Raw genomic sequence first — 22,897 nt, forward strand, 5'->3', positions numbered from 1 at the left:
GATTAAGATAAACATGCTGGCTCCTCCACCAATTTCAGATCTAACAGTAGCTATAGTTATCATACACTCAGATTAAGAAATAAACCTTGGTTGCATGCATCCATTAAGAAAAATAGCGCCGCTAATAACACGGTATAGCTTGTAGAGAATTGTCTCGCTAAATAAATCAATGTACAATGCCTCGCCAATAGCACGATATAGCGCGCTATAGCACGCTAATAGTGTATTTTCAGAGGCGACCCTATTTTCTGTAGCGCGTTATTTTTCTTTTCTTTGGTTGCATGCCCACTGAGTGCACAGATGACGCTGCTCTTGATATAGAGACCATCTTCTTGGATGCCTCCTCCGGTGCATCATGCGAGGCCGAGGTCACGGATGGCGTTTGAAATAGTTCAAGTGGCAAAGGAATCTGAATCTTTTGTTGCACCCGATAAAAAGCTGACTGGATCTTTTATTGCACTGCATAACTGGAGTAGTAGTGCTATCGAGTGACCTGCCTGCCCCTGGCCTGGAATAGCTATAAAATGACCCAGCAAGGGCTCTTTAGAGATGCACTCACATTGCTACCTTTCTTCCCAAAACTACTCACACTAAACTCCCACCGCACTCACCAACTAGCTAGCCTAGCCGGCCATCGGAGGAGATGGAGGTGGCTATCGGTGCGGCGAACTGGCTCGTTGGCAAGCTGCTGGATAAGCTATCCAATGACTTGGTCGCCGCATATGTGGCCAGCTCTGAGCTCGGCCTCAACTCCGAGCAGATCAATACCAAGCTCAAGTACATGCAAGGGCTGCTGCACGCAGCCCAGGACAGGGATGTGAGCAGCAACCCTGGCCTGCAGAGCTTGCTGGAGGACCTGAGCAAAAAGGCAGATGAGGCTGAGGATGCTCTGGATGAGCTCCATTACTTCATGATCCAAGACCAGTTGGATGGCACCAAGGAGGCCGCCTCAGAGCTCGGTGATGGCCTCCATGGTCATGCTCTCCATGTTCGCCATGCTGCTCGCTCCACTGTCGGTAACTGGCTTACATGCTTTTCTTGCTCGCGTACACAAGATGATGATTATGTTGATGCTACTGTGGTTGCCACAAATAACCCACAAGAGGCAACTAGTTCTGATAGTGGTAATGATGGTGGACATGTTGGGAAGCTCAAATTTGATAGAGTAGCCATGTCCAACAAAATCAAGTCTGTGATAGAGAGCATACACAGCCTATGTGATCCTGTCTCTGACTTGCTGAATAAAATCCCAAATATTGATACATCTATTACCATGAAAAGAGCCCCCACTGGTTCAGTAGCTGCACAAGATAAATTGTATGGGAGGAGAGTCATCTTTGAGCAAACTGTAAGTGCGCTCACTGGTAGCACATATCTTGGTGAAACCCTTTCAGTTCTTCCTTTTGTTGGCCCCGGGGGTATAGGAAAGACAACTTTCACCCAACACTTGTATAATGATAAAAGGGTTGAGGACCACTTCACTGTCAGGGTTTGGGTATGTGTCTCAACTGATTTTAATGTGCTCAACCTCACACGGCAGATCCTTAGATGCATACCTGCAAGTGAAAAAGAAGAACACAGCTGCACAGTTGAAACAGCCAATTTAGACCAGCTTCAAAAATCCATTGTAGAGAGACTGCAGTCCAAACGGATTTTAATTGTCTTGGATGACATTTGGAAATGCAATAGTGAAAGTGATTGGAACAACCTATTAGCTCCATTCAGGAAGGGGCAAACCATGGGCAGCATGGTTCTTGTCACAACTCGGTTTCCATCTATAGCACATATGGTGAGAACAACGGATCTTGTTGAACTGCATGGTCTAGAGCCTAATGAATTTTTGGAATTCTTTGAAGCATGCATATTTGGTCATAGCAAACCTAGGCATTATGAAGAGGAGTTAATTGATGTTGCAAGAGATATTGCTAGGAAACTCAAGGGTTCACCACTAGCAGCCAATACAGTTGGTTGATTATTGAGGAAAAACTGTTCTCGGGAATATTGGATTGGAGTTCTTGAAAAGAATGAGTGGCAAAATTCAAAAAATGATGATGATATTATGCCTTCTTTGAAAATTAGCTATAACTACCTACCTTTCCTTCTAAAAAAATGTTTCTCATATTGTGCCCTTTTCCCTGAAGATTATAGGTTTTATAATTTAGATATTACTAGCTTTTGGACTGCAATAGGTATCTTAGATTCTAGTTGCCAAAATAATAAGAATTATTTAGAAGAACTAGTGGACAATGGTTTTCTCATGAAGGGAGGTGACAATTCTGAAGAACAATACTATGTGATGCATGATTTATTGCATGAACTATCACATAATGTTTCATCACAAGAATGTGTTAATATAAGTAGTTTAAAATTTAGTGCTGATAACATCCCACAGTCTCTTCGACACTTATCAATCACAATAGAAGATATATATGATGAAAGTTTTGAAGAAGAAATGCGTAAACTGAAGGGTAGGATAGACATTGGAAATTTGTGAACTTTGATGATTTTTGGGTTACATAATGCAAGAATAGATAATATTATTTTTAAAGATGTGTTAGAAGAAGTAAAGGGTCTTCGAGTATTATTTATAGGAATGAACACCCCAGGAACTCTGCCAAATAGCTTTTCAAAACTTATCCACCTGCAGTACCTTAAGATTAGTTCACCATTTTATAAGTTTAGAGAAATGACTTTACCTGCCACATTGTCTAGATTTTACCACTTAAAATTCCTGGACCTACAAGCTTGGAATGGTAGTAGAAAGTTGCCTAGAGACATAAGCCGCCTTGTGAATTTATGCCATTTCAATTCTTCCAAAGAACTCCACTCCAATATTCTTGAGGTTGGAAAGATGAAGTGCTTACAGGAGCTAAAATCGTTCCATGTTAAGAAAGAGGGTTTTGGGCATGAATTCAGAGAGCTAGGGGAACTGGGACAACTAAAAGGAGAACTCCGCATATGCAATCTTGAAACTGTGGCATCCAAGGGGGAAGCTAGTGCTGCCAAACTGAAGAATAAAAAGAATCTAAAAGGGCTGAAATTAGTTTGGGGTACGAAGCACCAAACTATAGATGATGATGTTCTTGATGGTCTTCAACCACACCCTAATCTTAGGGTGCTTGGGATTATAAATCCTGGTGTTGCACCTTGTCCTAGATGGTTGTGTGGTGACATTAGCATAAAAGGGTTGGAGGATCTCCATCTAGAGGGTGTATCTTGGGGAACTCTTCCAGCTTTTGAGCAGCTACCACACCTCAGTAGTCGCACTTTCAAAAATATTGCTGGGATGAGTGTGTTCGGGCTTGGCTTTAGTGGTGTTACAGAAAGAAGCTTCATGCACCTGAAGAAGCTTGAGTTTGTGAATATGCCAGTGCTTGAGAAGTGGGTCATGGAACCTAATAGCCGTCTATTTTCAAGGCTTGAAAGCATCAAGTTTGGAGGTTGTCCCCTTCTCAGCTTGTTTCCCTTCACTGGTAGAAAAAGAGGCTTCCGTCCAGCCCATTAGTCGCGAAACTGTAGGAACCGCGACTAATGAAGTCTTTAGTCGCGGTTCGGCAGACGAACCGCGACCAAAGGCCTGGGCCCAGGGCGCTCGGTGGCCAGCTGGTGCACGTGAGGGGCTTTAGTCGCGGTTGGCCAGGCCAACCGCGACTAAAGGTGCCCAAAGGCCTTTAGTCGCGGTTAGCCAGGCCAACCGCGACTAAAGCTCCTCCCCTATATATACCAGTTCAGCACACTCACTTAGCCATTTGGTGCCACTTCTCTTCACAAGCTTCACAAGGGGGTGTAGGTTTGCTTTTGGTTCCTCTTATGCACACAAGGTGTTTGATGAAATGCCCCAAGAGCGTGAAACAAACATGATATGAAGTGTTGGAGCCACACTTGAGGTTCCTCATTTATTTTTTCCTCCTCGATCGCGGTTAGCAACTTGAACCTTTCATGCATGTGTGTCATTGATAAAATATGCATGTGTGTTGTTCATTGTTTAATTTCTATTGTTTATAGCTAGTTAGTTTAACAAATGCATGATGGTTAATTATATATTTTATATTATAATAATGCAGATGAATCGGCAATGGATGTACGGTAACCGACTCTCCCGCGAGTTCACTACGGGTTTGAAAGATTTCCTCGTAGTGGCTAATGCGAACAAGCAGAAGGGTTTTGTTATCTGTCCATGTGTTGACTGTAAGAATCAGAAGGGTTACTCTTCCTCAAGAGAAGTTCACCTGCACCTGCTTCGGCACGGTTTCATGCCAAGCTATAATTGTTGGACCAAGCATGGAGAAAGAGGGGTTATAATGGAAGAAGATGAAGAAGGGGATGATTTCATCGATGAAAGCTATCTTGCTCATTTCGGTGATACTTTCATGGAGGATGCTGAAGGTGAAGGGGAAGGTGAAGGGGAAGGTGAAGGTGAAGAAGAGGCACGTGATGAGACCGTTGATGATCTTGGTCGGACCATTGCTGATGCACGGAGACGCTGCGAAACTGAAAAGGAGAGGGAGAATTTGGATCGCATGTTAGAGGATCACAGAAAGTCGTTGTACCCCGGATGCGATGATGGTCTGAAAAAGCTGGGCTGCACACTGGATTTGCTGAAATGGAAGGCACAGGCAGGTGTAGCTGACTCGGCATTTGAAAACTTGCTGAAAATGTTGAAGAATATGTTTCCAAAGAATAACGAGTTGCCCGCCAGTACGTACGAAGCAAAGAAGGTTGTCTGCCCTCTAGGTTTAGAGGTTCTGAAGATACATGCATGCATCAACGACTGCATCCTCTACCGCGGTGAATACGAGAATTTGAATGAATGCCCGGTATGCACTGCATTGCGTTATAAGATCAGAGGCGATGACCCTGGTGACGATGTTGAGGGCGAGAAACCCAGGAAGAGGGTTCCCGCCAAGGTGATGTGGTATGCTCCTATAATACCACGGTTGAAACGTCTGTTCAGGAACAAAGAGCATGCCAAGTTGTTGCGATGGCACAAAGAGGACCGTAAGTCGGACGGGGAGTTGAGACACACCGCAGATGGAACGCAATGGAGAAAGATCGACAGAGAGTTCAAAGATTTTGCAGCTGACGCAAGGAACATAAGATTTGGTCTAAGTACAGATGGCATGAATCCTTTTGGCGAGCAGAGCTCCAGCCATAGCACCTGGCCCGTGACTCTATGCATCTACAACCTTCCTCCTTGGTTGTGCATGAAGCGGAAGTTCATTATGATGCCAGTGCTCATCCAAGGTCCGAAGCAACCCGGCAACGACATCGATGTGTACCTAAGGCCATTAGTTGATGAACTTTTACAGCTGTGGGGCAGACCTGGTGTCCGTGTGTGGGATGAGCACAAAGAAGAGGAATTTGACCTACGAGCGTTGCTTTTCGTAACCATCAACGATTGGCCTGCTCTTAGTAACCTTTCGGGACTGTCAAATAAGGGATACAATGCATGCACGCACTGCTTACATGAGACTGAAAGTGTACATTTGCCAAATTGTAAGAAGAACGTGTACCTTGGGCATCGTCGATTTCTTCCGAAAATTCATCCAGTAAGAAAGAAAGGCAAGCATTACAACGGCAAGGCAGATCACCGGCCGAAGCCTGCGGAACGCACTGGTGCTGAGGTATTTGATATGGTCAAGGATTTGAAAGTCATCTTTGGAAAGGGTCCTGGCGGACAATCAGTTCCGAAGGGAGCTGACGGGCACGCAGCCATGTGGAAGAAGAAATCTATATTCTGGGAGCTAGAATATTGGAAAGTCCTAGAAGTCCGCTCTGCAATCGACGTGATGCACGTTACGAAGAATATTTGCGTGAACCTCCTAAGCTTCTTGGGCGTGTATGGGAAGACAAATGATACAAAGGAAGCACGGCAGGACCAGCAATGTTTGAAAGACCCTGATGACCGGCATCCGGAATGGTTTCAAGGTCGTGCCAGCTACGCTCTGACCAAAGAAGAGAAGGTCATCTTTTTTGAATGCCTGAGCAGTATGAAGGTCCCGTCTGGATTCTCGTCCAATATAAAGGGAATAATAAACATGGCGAAGAAAAAGTTCCAAAACCTGAAGTCTCACGACTGCCACGTGATTATGACGCAATTGCTTCCGATTGCTTTGAGGGGGCTCCTGCCGGAAAATGTTCGAGTAGCCATTGTGAAGCTATGTGCATTCCTCAATGCAATCTCTCAGAAGGTAATCAATCCAGAAGTTCTACCACGGTTACAGAACGATGTGATCAATGTCTTGTCAGTTTCGAGTTGGTGTTCCCGCCATCCTTCTTCAATATTATGACGCACCTCTTGGTTCACCTAGTCGAAGAGATTTTCATTCTCGGTCCTGTATTTCTACACAATATGTTCCCCTTCGAGAGGTTCATGGGAGTATTAAAGAAATATGTTCGTAACCGTGCTAGGCCAGAAGGAAGCATCGCCAAGGGCTATGGAAATGAGGAGGTAATTGAGTTTTGTGTTGACTTTGTTCCTGACCTTAAGCCGATTGGTCTTCCTCGATCGCGGCACGAGGAGAGACTAAGTGGAAAAGGCACGATCGGAAGGAAATCAACGATATGTATGGACGGCCATTCTCTGACTGAAGCACACCACACTGTACTGACCAATTCCAGCTTGGTGGCTCCGTACTTTGAGAAACACAAGAATATTTTACGCTCGGACAACCCGGGGAAGCCTGAATCCTGGATTAGGAAGGCCCACATGGAGACTTTCGGCAGTTGGTTGAGAAAACATTTAATGAATGACAATGATGTTGTAGATCAGCTGTACATGTTGGCCAAGACACCATCTTCGACTATAACGACTTTCCAAGGGTACGAGATAAATGGGAATACATTTTACACGATCGCCCAAGATAAAAAGAGCACCAACCAAAACAGTGGTGTCCGCTTTGATGCAGCAACCGAGAATGGGCAAAAGGTCACATATTATGGTTACATAGAGGAGATATGGGAACTTGACTATGGACCCTCCTTTAAGGTCCCTTTGTTCCGGTGCAAATGGTTCAAGCTAACAGGAGGTGGGGTAAAGGTGGACCAGCAATACGGAATGACAATGGTGGATTTCAACAATCTTGGTTACCTTGACGAACCATTCGTCCTAGCGAAAGATGTCGCTCAGGTTTTCTATGTGAAGGACATGAGTAGCAAACCGAGGAAACGGAAAGATAAGAAAACGATCAGTACATCATGCGATGATCCAAAGCGCCACATTGTTCTTTCAGGGAAAAGAAACATCGTGGGAGTGGAGGACAAGACAGACATGTCAGAAGATTATAATATGTTTGCTGAAATTCCGCCCTTCAAAGTGAACACCGACCCAAGCATTAAGTTAAATGATGAGGATGCTCCATGGATACGGCACAATCGTAAGCAAGCAGGGACACAAGGGAAGAAATGATGTGTAATAATTTATTGTACCAAACTTTGTTGAATGGATCATGTGAATTATATTACCCGTGATGTGTTTGGTGTCCACATGAAATTTGGAGTGATTTAGTCATACTCCTGCCTAGGCGTATAATATGCATACTCGTAGTCTTCATAGCCGCCGCCGTTGTACTGGTAGTCGTCGCCTTCTAAGTTGCCGCCGTCGTCGTCGCTGCTGTCGTCGCTGTCGTACTCCTGCCTAGGCGTATAAAATTTTGAATTGAATTAGTTTTATTTTTCTGAATTTTTTGATATATTATTTGTATTTTTAACATTTTGAATTGAATTAGTTTTATTTTTCTTAATTTTTTGATATATTATTTGTATTTTTAGAATTTTGAATTGAATTAGTTTTATTTTTCTGAATTTTTTGATATAATATTTGTGTTTTTAACATATTGAATTGAATTAGTTTTATTTTTCTGAATCTTTTGATATATTATTTGTATTTTTAAGATTTTGAAAAAGAAAAAGTATTTTGAAAAATACCTTTAGTTGCGGTTGGCCTGGCCAACCGCGACTAAAGGTCGTTGCGCGCGGGAACGCAAAAACCCGCCAAAAAACCCTTTAGTCGCGGTTGGTCTGGCCAACCGCGACTAAGGGTTACCCTTTAGTCGCGGGTCGCCTCCCCAACCGCGACTAAAGGGGGGGGGGCTATAAATACAAGGGCCCAAACCGTCGCCTCCATTTCTCGTCTTCTCCGATTCTCTGCCGCGCCGAAGGCCTGCCGCCGTCGCCCTCGCCCTCGACGCCGCCCGCCGTCGCCCTCGCCCTCGACGCCGCCCGCCGTCGCCCGCCGCGCTGTCATCGTCCTCTCGCGCCCCGGCCGCCGTATGTTTGCACACCGCGCCCCGCCCCGGCCCACGCGCGCCGCCCCCTCTCGCCCACGTACGACGCCGCCGACCGCTATCACCGGCCTCCCTCGCCCACCGCGCGCGCGCCGCCTCGCTCGCCCGCCCTCAACGCCGCCGGCCGGCCTCGGTACTGCCGGGCGCGCACGCGTGCGCCTCTCTCAGACAGAGAGCGAGATCGTGGAGAGAGAGAGGGGCGCCGCGGGCCACCGGAATTTTTTCTTTTTTTTCTTTTTTTTGTTCTTTTTAATTTTAACTAGTTAATTAGTTTAACAAAAACGGTAAAATAACTTAAAACTTGATAATTAACAAAAAAACCGTAAAATTTGATAATTAACAAAAAAACGTATATAAAACTTGATAATTAACAACAAAAAAGTAAAACTTGATAATCAATATATACAACGACTCCGCGCGTCAATGTAAAACGATCCCGCTTTAAAAAAATGTACACGACCCCGCGCATATACGGAGAGGGGGCGGCGAGGGGGGCGGCGATGCGCGCGGTGTTTTTTTTTGGGATCGAGAGGGGGCGGCGAGGGTTATACATGTGTGTTGTCCTCGCCTCCCTCTCCGTGACGCCGTCGTCTGCCGCCCCGTCTCGCGCTCTACCGCGACACCCTCTCCCACCCCTTCCTCGCCCCCTCCTTTTGCCACCGCCCTTTCGCCACCGCCACCGCCACCGCCCCCCTTCTTCACTTAATTAATTTGTTTTTACTACATGTTTTCAGGACTGACATAATGGCGGACGATAGAGCTGACCCGATTATGGACAACTATGATCCGGATGGTGAAGCACATATGTTTGGCATCATAAACGGCGATATTCTATATGTGCCGACCGGACAAGAAGAAGATGATATCTCTTCTTATCTGAACCTTGACGGTGAAGATGAAGGGCGCCGTCAGCAAGATGATGCCGAACAAACGTCGATAAACGACGATCTTCAAATGGAAGTAGCAACCACCTCCGGCGCCGAGGTATATATATACATTGAGCCTCTGGTGATACAAACTAACTGATTTGAATAAATATGTGTGTACTAACGCGTGCGACTCTCTTTCTTATTTTAGCCCTCGGCCGGATCGTCGAAACAATCGAGTACGTCGCCAAAGCGTGGCGCAAGACGATGAAACAAGGAGAAACATGCACCATCGAGGTTGTCGACAGTGCAACCGGCAGGCCGCTGGAGCCCCGCAAGAACGCCACCAAGTTTGTCAACCAATGCGGAGCCGTTGTTAGAGACAACGTCTCGATCACCGTCCAGGAGTGGAATAAGCCAAAGAAGGCACGAATTGCTGGTTTCACTTTTGTCGATAAGAGAACAAAAAAAGATTGCTTCAAGAAGCTTATGGAACATTTCGTTCTACCTCCGGAATACAACAAATTCGATGAGGAGGGTAACAAGATTGAGGAAAACAAGGAGAGGAGGAGGCTAGTCAAACAGTTCGCTCTTCATAAGATGGCCGACGCATTCCGGAAATTCAAGCAAAATCTAGCCCATGACTTTGTCAAGCAGAACAAGACTCCGGATTTCAAAGGACAATATGAGAAACTGAAACATGATTGGCCAGAATTTGTGAAGCAAAAGAAATCGGAGCAGTTCATTCAAATATCGAAAAAAATAAGGAAAATGCGGCTAAGAAGGAGTACAATTATATTATGGGGCCAGGAGGGTATCGCCTTTGGGAGCCTAGGTGGGAGAAGATGGAGAACGAGCTGAGGGCGCGAGGAATCCGTCCAGGTACGGAGGGATGGGACCCAAGGGCCAAAAGCTGGTGGTACGGGCATGGGGGAACGCTGAACCCGGAGACAGGGGAGTGTGTTTACCGGGGCAAAATAATTAAACCCACCCAAGCCCTTATTGACGCAATGAGGGATGCTCAAGAGGGGAAGATCAAGTTCAACAGAGAGAACGACGCGCTGACAAAAGCCCTCGGGAATCCTGAACACGGAGGACGTGTACGAGGCATGGGGCACATTCCGTGGAAAATAGGGTTCCCCCAGAACGATGACCCGTACGGTTACAGAAGCCGGAAGAGAAAGATGGATCGGGAAGCAGATGTTGTGGCGCGGTTGGCATCGGAAATGGATGTGATAAAGAAAACCGTGAGTGTACTAGTAGCCGAAAGAGATGCAGCTCGGGCGCAGCATGAAGATCATCCAGCGGATCTCGGAAGCCAGCAGCGGAGAAGCAGCGTGGCTTCCACGGAGGCCCCACCGGCTGGTGCAGATGCACCGACGATCGAAATTACTGCACCGGAGCCTCTGGTGGTCGAAATTACTGCACCGAAGCCTCCTCGCTACCCCGTGGACGATATAAAGGAGATGAAAGAATGTCATCTGTATTATCCTATCGGGAACATGTCCATGAAGGTAGCCATCGGCAGTGCTTTACCATGTTTACCTGGAGCACTCCACCACAACAACCCCATTCAAGATGGCTATGCTCGTGTCACGGTGGAGGACATAGTCCAAGGGTTTGAGGACCTGGAGATTGACATTGCTACACCTGAAGGGGAGAAAAGACTTGGAGATGTCAAGCGCCATTTCATTCTATGGCAAAAGAAGTTTATCAAGTTTCCAGGCGAGGCGCCAAGGACAACAAGTCCACCCCCCTACGGTGGTGGTGGCGGTGGCGGTGGTGGTGGTGGTGGTGGTGGTGGCGGTTCACCTACACCTCCGTCACGTCAGCCGACGCCCCCCAGTCCACAACGTCCGGCGGGTGATCAGACGCCGCCCCCAGTCCTCGTCCAGCGGGTGATCAGACGCCGCCCCCCAATCCACCTCCGGCAAAGAAGCAGAAGCAGTCCTGGATTATTAACCCGGACCCTTATGTACCTAAGACCACAAAGGTACCGGAGCCATCACTGAAGCCTCTCCCCACAAGGCCTTGGGAACGTAGTGCCGAGGAAACTGCCGCGGCCGCGGCTGCTGATCATGAGAAATGGAAGGCGGACTGCAAGAAGAAAAGAGAGCCCGAGCCCAAGCCAGTATTTTCTGATGAGCAAAAGAAGTGGGCTAAGTCATTTTTGAGCACACCGTCCCAAGCCGCGAAGAATCTGCCTGACGACTATGCACGTGAACTTCGTAGGCAGGCACTCATGTTGAAGGAGAAGAAAGAGCGGGCGGAGAACCAGGAGAACAAAGCCTTGGAGGAGGCCGAGAAAACGGAATTAGAAAGTAAAAAAAGCGGGAAACGAGTTGCCCAGCTCGGGGAACAAAGTAAACAATCGATTGCCCCGCTTATAGTGAAAGCCGCCGGTCCGGATGACCCCGATATCATAGCAGCTGCGGCAGCACATGGATTGACTGTAACGAGTGCCAGAGAACAAGCGGCCAACTTAGGTATTACTCTTCGTGAACTGTTAGGCCTTGATGAGGCGCCAGTGAAGGAGGTAGTAATTACATATGTTAAGAATGGGCCTCTCGTCGAGCCTGCGCAGGAAGAGGATCTACCTCCACAAATGAAAGGTCTGCTGAAATGGTACAAGGGTTACATAAAAAATAAAAACGCCAAAGAATATATTTATGCGGAAGTTAGATATGAGCATCACTTCAAACATTACTATGTACAAATTCATCTGAGTGAATTGTTCCAGCTTTTCAATCTGCGCGAGCTCGACAAATCTATCATCAGTTGCTACGTTCTGTAAGTGATTTATTTCTACCCCATCTCGTTCATATTGCCTGCACTATATATATGTCCTAACTATATTGTTGTGTCCGCTATTATACATGCAGAATGAAGATTAAGGAATGCAGAGTAAGGAACATCCATGATGTTGGGTTCATTGACCCACACATCATTAATGGATATGTGTTGGAGCATCACCCCGCCGACATGGAGGCAGACCTGTGGCAGTTTCTTACAAAGCAGGAACTCAAAAGTGATATTCTATTTCCTTACCATTTTGGGTGAGTGTTTCTGTCTTGAGCACATTCTCTTTTGTTTACTCCATGCATGGTATGTGGCCGGCTAATCGATGAGTTATGCATGACGTACTGTGCATGTATCGTGTCCGCAGGTTCCACTGGATTCTGCTAGTAATTAAAGTTGACACCTCAGAATGTATCGTCCACGACTCTCTGAATATGGATCCAAAGCTTTGGGGCGGCATGAGAAGAATGCTGCAGAAGTAATTATTTTCATTCATTTGCGCTCTATATCGATCGGCCTATTTTGTTCATTTCCTAATATCAAGTAACTAATAACTCTCTTGTTCATTTAATTTTCTTTGCCTCGTAGGGTTTGGAGACGGTTCGTAGATACAAAGGTCGGTGAATTCAAAAAAGAGCTAGAATTCAAAAGGTCAAAGGCTAAGAATGGTGGGGATATTCAGCCAGCGGGGACCAATCTATGTGGATACTATGTCTGTGAGATAATCCGGAGATACACCTCTGAGCGGGTTCCGAGTGATACCAATGCTCAGAGGAATAACCTCCGGATGATGCTTAGTCCAGAAGCTCGCTTCCGACCACTTCAAGAGGAACTAGCTGGATGGTTCAGGAGGGAAGTCCTCCATCCTAAAGGAGAACACCATTACGAGGACGTAGAACTTTATATGCATTAAATTATGTATGGAAACTTGTTCAAAATTGTATATGGTCATCCGATGATATTGAATATATATTGTATATTCCTCTTGAATTCTTTTTGGTTCTAATTTCAAATTTGTTTGAAATTGTACATTCATATGCATGTATGTAGTACCGTAGAATATGTGAAACTCCTTCAAAATTAAAATAAAGCACAAAAGAAATAAAACAATACAAATTAAACAGAAAACAGGTTTAGGGGGGGGGGGGGGGCTAAAACCCTAAACCTGCGGCGGCCTTTAGTCGCGGTTGGCCAGAAGAACCGCGACTAAAGGTCCTCCGCCCCGACGGCCGCCTGACGCCCACGTGGACGGGCCTTTAGTCGCGGTTCTTAAGCAACCGCGACTAAAGGGGGGGGGCTTTAGTCGCGCCTATTTGGTCGCGGTTGCGCAACCGCGACTAATGGCAGTTGCGAACCGCGACCAAAGGCCCTTTTTCCACCAGTGCTTCTTGGAGTGCGCTAACCTATTTACCAACCTGTGTAGTCTTCATATTGATAACTGCCCCGAGTTGTCAGAGTTCCCACCCATGCCTCACACCTACACACTAACAGATATTCGTCTGAAAAATGGTGGGTCAGAGCTATTATATAATGGTAAAGAATTGGTCATTGAAGGGTATGCCGGTGCTTTGGCCTTCCACAATATGGGTAAAGTAGAGGTTATGGAAATTTCAGATGTGTCACACATTTCTTTTTCAGACCTCCAAAAACTAAACTCTCTGAGAAGTATACATTTCACAAGATGTGATGACATGTTTTCTGCAGAAGTGGATGACAGTGTCGTCTTCCATTCAGTTCAGTATCTTGGGATAGAGGAATTACATATTACTGGAGAACTGTTCTCACAGGGATTGAAGTGTTTCCCAGCTGTTTCCCAGCTTAAGATCAGAGGGTGTAAGAGCCTTGAACTTTTGCCTGTGGATGATGGAGGAGTCTCGGGCCTCGAGACGCTCCAATCATTTAGTGGAAGACATTGTGGGATGTTGTTCTCTCGATGGCCCGAGGGAGAAGTAGGTGGAGGAGCTCATGTCATCAAGCCTTTCCCTACTTCCCTCAGGGAAGTTGAGATTTCTGCAGAGCGAAGCATGAAGTCAATGGGACTGCTCTCAAACCTCACGTCTCTCACCAGTCTAAGCCTGAATAGGTGTCCTGAATTAACAATGGATGTGTTCAATCCTCTCATCACAGTCAACCTCAAGAAATTTGTTATGTATTTGGGACCATGGAACATATCTATAGCAGAGGATATGCTCTCAGAGATTGCAAGGAGCAAATTAATGCATCCAGGTTCATTCGAGCTGGAAGAATTTGTGGTGGATAGTATCTCGGCAGTTCTTACTGCTCCCATGTGCAGCCACCAAAGTTTTAGATAGCGCGCTAAGCCTCTTAGCGTCGGCCTGACCAAGAGCTATGAAACGCTATAGCGCAGCTATAGCGTGCTAAGCCCCATTTAGCGTTTCAGTATAAATCAATAAAAAATGAAAAAATAAACATAGAATCAGTCATCAACTTGACATATATATACTTGAAAATGGACATATATCAACTACCATTAGGGTATTGCGTTTTTGCACAGTATGTATTTAATTGGTATCTTCGTGATATTATTATATTTCCATTGTCGAAAAAAGTACAAGTGGCACAGATGTAATTCACTCATTTTTCTTTCTCTCGCCCTACTCGCTTGCATGGCCTGCGGCCAGCTTTGAGCTGACCATGGCGATACCCAGTGGCGGAGGACGAAAAAAAATTAAGGTGGGGAAAACCTTGCATCGACAACCATCACGCCAACACGCCACCCAACAACGGCCACTAGCAATGCCATGGTTGTTTGCCTTAGCGACGACCGCCCATAGTAGTCACTATTGCTAGGGTTGGTTGGTTGCTCACTTGGTGAGAGTGACGGAGTCCGATTGAAGCTACCCTGGGGCAAAAAAATAAATTCGGCAACATGAAATAACTTTGCCATTTATAACTACACAAAAAATACATTATAAAACTCTCAAAAAGTTACCACTTACTCCCTCCGTAAACTAATATAAGAACGTTTAGATCACTAGAATGGTAATCTAAAAGCTCTTGTATTAGTTTACAGAGGGAGTACAAAAAAAGCTCAATTTCTTGAAAAAAAATTATAATTTAAACTCAATACTTAACCATCAAACATGAAATGAATCGCATATAGAAATGCTTCAATTTAGTTCAACAATACATATAGGAATACATACATCGGGACTGCACACACAACCATTTTCTTCAATTAAATTTAAGTTCAATGCACGGGGAGTTCTGGCAAAATTACCTAGGATGAAAAATTCAATTCATTGTCACATAAGCAGATAAGCTCTTGCACAGGCAGTTCTAATGTCCCCTCATGGTCGTATCTAATAAATTTTCTAACCGGTGATGCATTGTAAGAAAATTGCCAAGCATGAATGAAAATTTATCAAGAGACGAAGCAGCTAGACAGAGAACGGCACAACCGCACGGCTGTGAATGGCGGCAGGCAGCTGCAGCTCGGCGACCGGGACTCGCGAAGAATGGCAGTAGGGCCAAGACCAGGGGAGTGGGGAGACCGGGACGGTGGCACGTGAGCAGCCCATTAGGCAGGCGGCAGGCAGCGCTTGCATTGGAGGATTGAAGCTCCATACAACATGCCCTCATTTTTCTATCCTGAAAAGGAAAACCAGACGTGTATGCACGAGGATGCCGGATTGCCAGTATACGCAGCGATGCAGCGTACTAGTATATCGAGTCCTGCGCGGAATCAAAGTAGGGCGGGCGCCCAACCTCGCCCTACCGGGTCCTCCGCCTGTGGCGATACCATATCACCATTCCTTCGCTCGGGACCTCGGGCTGGCCGTCCAGGCGTCGTAGCAGCACCCTGGCGGTCACAGCCCGCCCGCTTGATCGGCCAGCCTCCCCCGGCCCCTCTTGTCGTGTGTGCCTCTCCTCCATGATGCACGGATTTCGTGTATGCAGCATCTTTACTCACAGATAGAATTCGTGTAAGGTCTTCTGATTGAAAATGTTACTGCCTAGAAGCATTTGCAGATGCTAGCCCCTGTCATTACACTACACAGGTGAAACGGGGACTCAGCAAAACATGGGGTGCAATCAAACTCAGTACTTATTCACAAAATAATTGCGGGCCATATCAGAATAATACCTTGTATAACGTAGATGACTTTTTATCAACAAAACAGAAGTCACCGTCAAAATGTGGTACCATTCACCAGCTTAAGCAATGTTCTGTGACAGAGTGCGAAGCTCACGGAGGTACGGTGGCCAACATACACCGTTACTTGTCTTGCTTGGGTAATTATTTTGTCAACCGATCCAAGCTTCCCTATGTCCTCCAACATGAGATCAATACAATGGGCTGCACATCCATTCCAAAAAATGGAAGGTCGCTTTGCTTTCATTAGACTTGCTTCTGCTACATTGACACTAGCATTGTCGGTCACCACTTGAACGACTTTGTCTGCCCCTATATCTTCAATGCAATTATCAACGAGGTCAAAGATGTATTTGCCATTTTTTTGGACAGATGAACAATCAACTGAATTCAAGAATATGACTCCTTGAGAACTATGCACAACTAGGTTCATTACCCCCCCTGCCCTTTTTATCTGTCCATGCATCTGTCATTACGGTACAACCTGTGTGCTCCCATGCTTGCTTATGTGGTTTGAATGAATCTAACACCTTCTTCTTCCTTTTCTGCAAGAATGGTCCACTCATCTCATATGCAGTAGGCCCATCGAAGTTTGTGCCAACATCTCCAATGGCCTGAAGCATACATGCAAAGCTAGGAAGTGTGACAGTGTTATGTGGGATGCTAGCTTCATAGAAAAATTGACATATATATCCACAAGCTCTATCCCTCCTCTGTTGTCTTTCCTGAGTTGACAACTTCGACTGAACCTTTTCGGATTCACAATTTCTTTTTTGCTTCCTCTTGACAGTTTCTTCTATACTAGGCTTGCAGAATTTGTCCATAGGGCCACCCATTGAGCTGCTTGTGCCTGGTTTTGACCTCAAAATCACAACCTGATTGCCATCTTCTTCATCAGTTCCTTGTTCTCCATCGGAGTGATCTAAGTCAACACTAGATCTGAGCGCCTCCAATCCCTCGATCTTTTTTTCCTTCAGCTCAGCACTCTTTAGGAGCAAAGCTATCATCTCCAGCCTGACATCACTAGGAACCTTCTTGCATAGTAAGACACCACAATTTGTTATTTGTGAAAGGTGAAACTTTATCCTTGTAATGCCAGCTGTGCATATCTTGCCACAAAAGTTGCATCGCTGCCAATGCTTCTTGTTCACATCTGGAAGAGTGCAATACTTCCACGCAGGGTCATCCGAATCAACTTGAGGGAGTGCAGGTGCTGCTACTGAGGCAGTGCTTGAGCCACCAGCACCTATGCAGATTAAGGCAATCCAAAGTACGTGACAGAAAAATGTACATCAGTAGCAAATAAACTTTCAATGTATCTGTATTCTGTATATAACTGAAAACTTCAGCAGATTCCTATAGTAGTACAAGCATCCACAAGAAGAGATAACAAAGGATAGATGAGCTTACCTGCTGACGGGATTTGCTGGCTCATGGTCGCCTGGTGGACACCGTCGCCGCGGGGTGCTCCGTCGCCTTGTGGATGCGGTCGTCGCCGTCAGCAGAGGAAGTGGCCAGGAGGGAGCAGCCGAGAGGAAATGTCCGGGAGCTGCGCCGCCTGGTGGAAGGAATACCCCGTCGCTGGAGGGAGTGGCGAGGAAGGTCAGTCGCCGGAGTGGCAGCTCGAGGCCGTCGCCATGGTTGGTCGTTGGTCGGCCGCCGCCATGATCCTGTTTGAGATGAGGACGGGAGTGGGGATAGGGTTTCGCTCGAGAGGAGGGTTGGGGGCATAGTATTCGACTATTGGTAGGCTTGGGCTTTGGCCCGCGTAGCGATTTCATTTTGGGCCGAAAATTTTAGGTCAAAGACGCGGGACGCTAACGCTAGAGGCCCAATTTTCAGCGCTAAATGACATCTAGCGCGCTATTAGCACGCTAACTCTTCGTACGTGAAATCGAGCTTCGCGTAGCGCACCACAGTCAGGATGCGTGTAGCGCCGCTATAGCGCCGCTATAGCACGCTATCTAAAACTTTGGCAGCCACCTTGCCGCAAGCCTCCGCACATTGAAGTTCAGTTTTGATCAGGGGACAACAATCTTCAAGGAAGAGCAAGAGCAAGCACTCCAGCTTCTCGCCTCCCTCCAATATCTAACATTTGAAACGTGCAACAATCTGCAGTCCCTCCCTCAAGTATTACGTGGCCTTTCCTCTCTCAAGAGACTGTTGATCTTCCCATGTAAGAAAATCCAATGCCTGCCGCCCAAGGAGGGCTTCCCCACTTCACTGGAAACACTACAAGCATTGTTTTGTAGTCCTGAGCTAATTGAGCAAGGCAGAAAACTGAAAGAAAGTGACCCATGGTTTTCTGTAGAAATACCAGGTACTTAACCCACCCCAGTCTTAATTTGACGATTTGAGGTGATGCCTCCCCCATATGCTTCTAAGACCTGACGGGCTAACATGTTTCAATTGCAGGGCTATAGAACTAAACTAGGGAGGAGCAGCGAGGGAGAGAGAGGGTGCTCGCGCACGGGGGATCTGTGAATGGTGCTCCCTCTCCGATCTAGCTAGGGAGGACCATCGCCGCTGATGGGGCACAAGGGCGGCGGTGGAGCGGAACTATGGCGGCCAGCCGGGGATGGCGGGGTCACACGATCGCGGTGAGCTGGTCGTGATCCGCCCCCGACCCTGGTACACCTCAGATTTCCCTCTTAGCTTAGTTCATATGATTTCCCTCTTTGTCTATATATCATGATATAATGGATTTATGTATACAAGACTTGTTGCTGCAAAAAAATTCAGGGTGAACTGGACAATTGAATGACAAAAGGTCCAGAGTGGCAGCTGCAGGGTCAAGGAGAGGACATTAATTGAATGACAAACCGTCATCATCCTATTCCTCTGCTGACAAGTGAGTAACAGGTAAACACTTATCATTCAGCCACTTGCTTCTATCCAGCATAACTCAGGCAGGAGATGAATATGGTCCCCAGGTTCACTTTATTGGAACCATGTTCCTTTTTATTTTGTTTGGAATTGGTCGTATGCTGTTTTACCAAAGCTCAACTTGTTTCTGTAGGAATCCCTTGCTCTGTTGTGCATTAATGCATCGATAACCTTCTTCAGACATCTGGATATGTTAGCACAATCTTGAATAATGTCAAGTCCAAGCAGTATTTGTGCTAGCTTAGGAAGGTAGGGTCATACTAGGATTAGTTAATTCAGTACGTACATGTGGTAGCAATGTGTGTCCGTGTCATACTAATACTAGTCTTAGTCGGTTTAGCAATCATTCAGGAAGAGTTATTTGGCAGCTTGCCGTATAGGTATAGGAGTTGGTCTTTGAGTCGGCTTGCTAGCGATGGCTTCAGCTGGCTGCATATATATACGTAGCAGGTCATAGCTTTATGTATCGAGAGGATCGTGGAGAGAAAACAAGAGAATAAATAAAGAAAAGAAAGGGGCACGATACGTGCCTTTGGCAAAATTGAAAAGAAAGAGCCACGATACGTGCCTTTGGCAAAAGATTTTTGTGCGCGTGTTTGTCGTACTGTGATGTGATCGATCCTGTGGGCGGAATCCCAACAGGATATACTTCTGAAGAAACATGTCTGTAACCTGTCCCAGTCTTAATTTGAGGTGATGCCTCCCCATTTGCGTAGCTTTTGAGACCTGACGGGCTACTTGTTTCAATTGCAGTGATGTAAATTAATGTATCCTCCTGTCAGTTTTGTGGAGCTAGGCACATTAGGATCACGCATTCAAGTCAATCTGCCTGTAAGTACAAAAAATCAACTTCTGCTCCTTTGTTCATTTTTCCATTCATGCCGCATTCAGCCATTAATTAACAAATGGAATCTGTAGCCCATTCAAGACGCTTCTGTGTTTTTACACATTGTATGTCATAGGAACACAGCTTCTATTTTTGCAAGCTGGACTATTGATTCCATATACAGTTTTGCTCGTTTTCTTACCTCTTTTGCTACAGCGCACTTATTTCTGCAATGACATCAAGTAGGAATTTGCTAGCTGGGAGATTAAGGCAATACACACTGAAATGTTTCTTTTTTCAGAACTATATGAAGACCTGAATAATGGAGCATGTGACAGCAGGCTAAATTGTTCTGTTGTAGCATGATTTCATTCTGCAAACCGTGCCTCATCTTGAGGAAAACAACACTTCTGATGGTAGCTTCCTGACAATTCCAATGTTGCAGCACCATCAAACAACAAAGGAAGTAAGAGACTATATTCGTACAGAGCATTCCAATGTTGCGAGCTTTTTTTCTGTAAATAATGTTCCGATAATGTTCTTCCTTCTCTCAGGAACATGCTGAACGTGTAGGTATGTTCGTGACACATACTATGTGGCGTTTGTTCTTCATCAGTCCTTCGTTTGTAATATCGATTAAAAAAGGTGGTATGTTTGTTCTCCATCAGTCTTTCATTTGTAATATCAAGGCGATTGTAATGTTTTATTAAGGTTTGGAATATGATTCTAACTTCCACATTATGGAACGCTGCAGGTTCTGTGCTTGACTTCCATGGGCCATTTGCCAATTCATTTCTGCACTCATTGGTCGGAACAAGTAGCAAAACATGTATTCTGATTTCTGAAGCTTAAGACATGGTATCCTGTTCAGTGTTCAGGACTCGGGGACAATTGCCGGTGCATATCTGTTTTGACATATTGATTTCATATGCTTTGATGGCTTATGATAGATTTCAATCATATCCAATTCTGCAGTTAACTCATGAAGTGCGATTATTCAGATTCTGCAGAACAACTGCGAGGGCTCTGTCAGTTGGCAAATCTGCATTCAGGACAGCTCTTCCATCCAAGTCTGCCTTCTGTGATCATCCCTGTTGACTGTTAAAAACAACAGGAAAGGAAGATTTTCGGAAGCAGCAACTCGATAAAGGTTAGTTGAATAGTTGGCCATTCTGTTCGTCAAAAGTGGCAATCGCATGTTCTATATGCTGGGTTTTGGGGTTTGCATCACATTGATTGGTCAACTTGGCATAACCGTCCAGGTTTTCTGCTACCTGCCTAATCTTATTGATGAACATGTGTGCTGGGAATTCGTCCAGTTCACCGTGAAGTAAAACAAAGTGCTCTACAGTACGTAGTATTTTCCCCTACTCTCTGTGAAATCTTCATTGCCTTTATTAATTCAGTTCCTTGATTTCGTCAGTTCATAAGGAGGAATAGCATCTAGAACATTTGCTCTAACATTTGCTCTTAAGCTTAGATTGGCGGTACATCTAGAACTCCTTGATCGATGCTGGATTACTGGTACGTTGTACCTGTTTTCACATAATTAACGTCCTCTGCTTTGATCTCGATTCAATATACCAAATCCTTCTGTCAACTCACAATAAATTGAATCTTTCTTCTGTTAGCTATTGACAACCTAACTTGTCCTATATCTACTTCTCAGCCGAGTGGCAAACGCTTGTATGTGAAGACAACAATTCCCCAACGCCAACGACACGTACCAAGCCATGGCGTCTCACTCCCTCAATGGCACTTGCTCGATGGATGCCAACCTCATCATCTCCCACTGGCGTGCCCGCCCGCTAGCTGTGTGCTCTGGTACTCCCTGTCTGTAGTCCCAACTCGTATGTCGACCTCGCAGACTTCGACTCCGGCACAGCATGTACGCACGTCGTCGGAGTAATCTGAGGCCGACACCGTGCTGCTGCAAATTCGACCAATCCGCCATGAAGCAAATGAAGGTAAGCCTTACTGATAAGCGACAGTATTTCTTGTGCTTTCTAGTTAAGTATTTGCCTTGATTTCGTTTTTTTTTCTATCTTCAGTCACTATAGCAGGAACAGCAAGTCCCTACAGTATGAACAGCTATCTGATCAGATATTCCGAAGTTCAAAGTGGTATCCTGTTCCACGTCCAGGAATCCCTGACCAATGCTGGTGCGTATTGCATCTGTTTTAACGGAATTACTTTATATGCTTTAATTTCGTCCGAAAGATTTTAGTACACTAGATCCTGCTGTTACCTTGTGAATAAAGTATAAACTGAATTTTGCTACTGCCAACTAGAAGCCTAACCTGTTCTGTACGTGATGTAATTTACAGCGGAGCGGCAAATGCTTCTATGTGTACGACACCCTCCATGTCCACCACGTCATGTGCCTCTGGTGTGTTCACCTGCGCGCTAGCTCTGTCCTCCACTTCCTACGTCAACAACCTCACCGTCTTTAGCTCCTGCACTTCTGGCCCCACATCGCCGGTGTAATTTGTGGCCAACACCGAGCGGCCTGTCCATCTCTTTTGCATGGTTATCCTCCACGCCGTGATGTTCTGTGCAAGCAGCTGCTAGCACATGCTAATTTAGCTCCAACAGCATGAGATTGGTACACCTTCAGTGCAACCGTTACATAAGCGAGACTTTGCAGGCACGAACATTGATCATCACATTAATTGTTATAGAAGGCACGGCGGTTCATCATGTAGATACTAAATACATATTATGTATGTAACACCAAGACACCAAGATATCAAGAATGTGTCTTGTTTGAACAGCTTGGCAAATCTTAAAGAGCCATTCTTGAACTACGTATCCTCCTTTTCCGCGTCATGTGCTTCTCGTTCATTCGCCCGCGCGCTAGCTCTGTCTTCTTGTCTTCTGCCTACTCCATCTCCTACATCGACATGTTTTATTTAAAATTGCTCTAATTGTTTGGAAATGAAGGGACAGATGTGCTTTTCAAAGCACTTCTTTTTGCATAAAAATATTCAATATCACTAAATAATTTTTATATATTTAAAACATGTTTTTTCCAAAGAAATGGCAATTATTTCGAAATCTAATGATTAGAATACCAGCAGATGATAAGGATCCACACAAAAGAGTTGTCTATTATTTT

General features: G+C 45.5%; 1 pseudogene; it reads left to right on the plus strand.

Annotated features, from left to right (window-relative positions):
- Positions 1-614: 614 nt before the first annotated feature.
- On the plus strand, positions 615-21,740 carry LOC123135233 (putative disease resistance protein RGA3; annotated as a pseudogene).
- Positions 21,741-22,897: the final 1,157 nt, after the last annotated feature.

The sequence above is a fragment of the Triticum aestivum genome, chromosome 6B (assembly GCF_018294505.1).
Source record: "Triticum aestivum cultivar Chinese Spring chromosome 6B, IWGSC CS RefSeq v2.1, whole genome shotgun sequence".
NCBI classification, from domain to species: Eukaryota; Viridiplantae; Streptophyta; class Magnoliopsida; order Poales; family Poaceae; genus Triticum; species Triticum aestivum.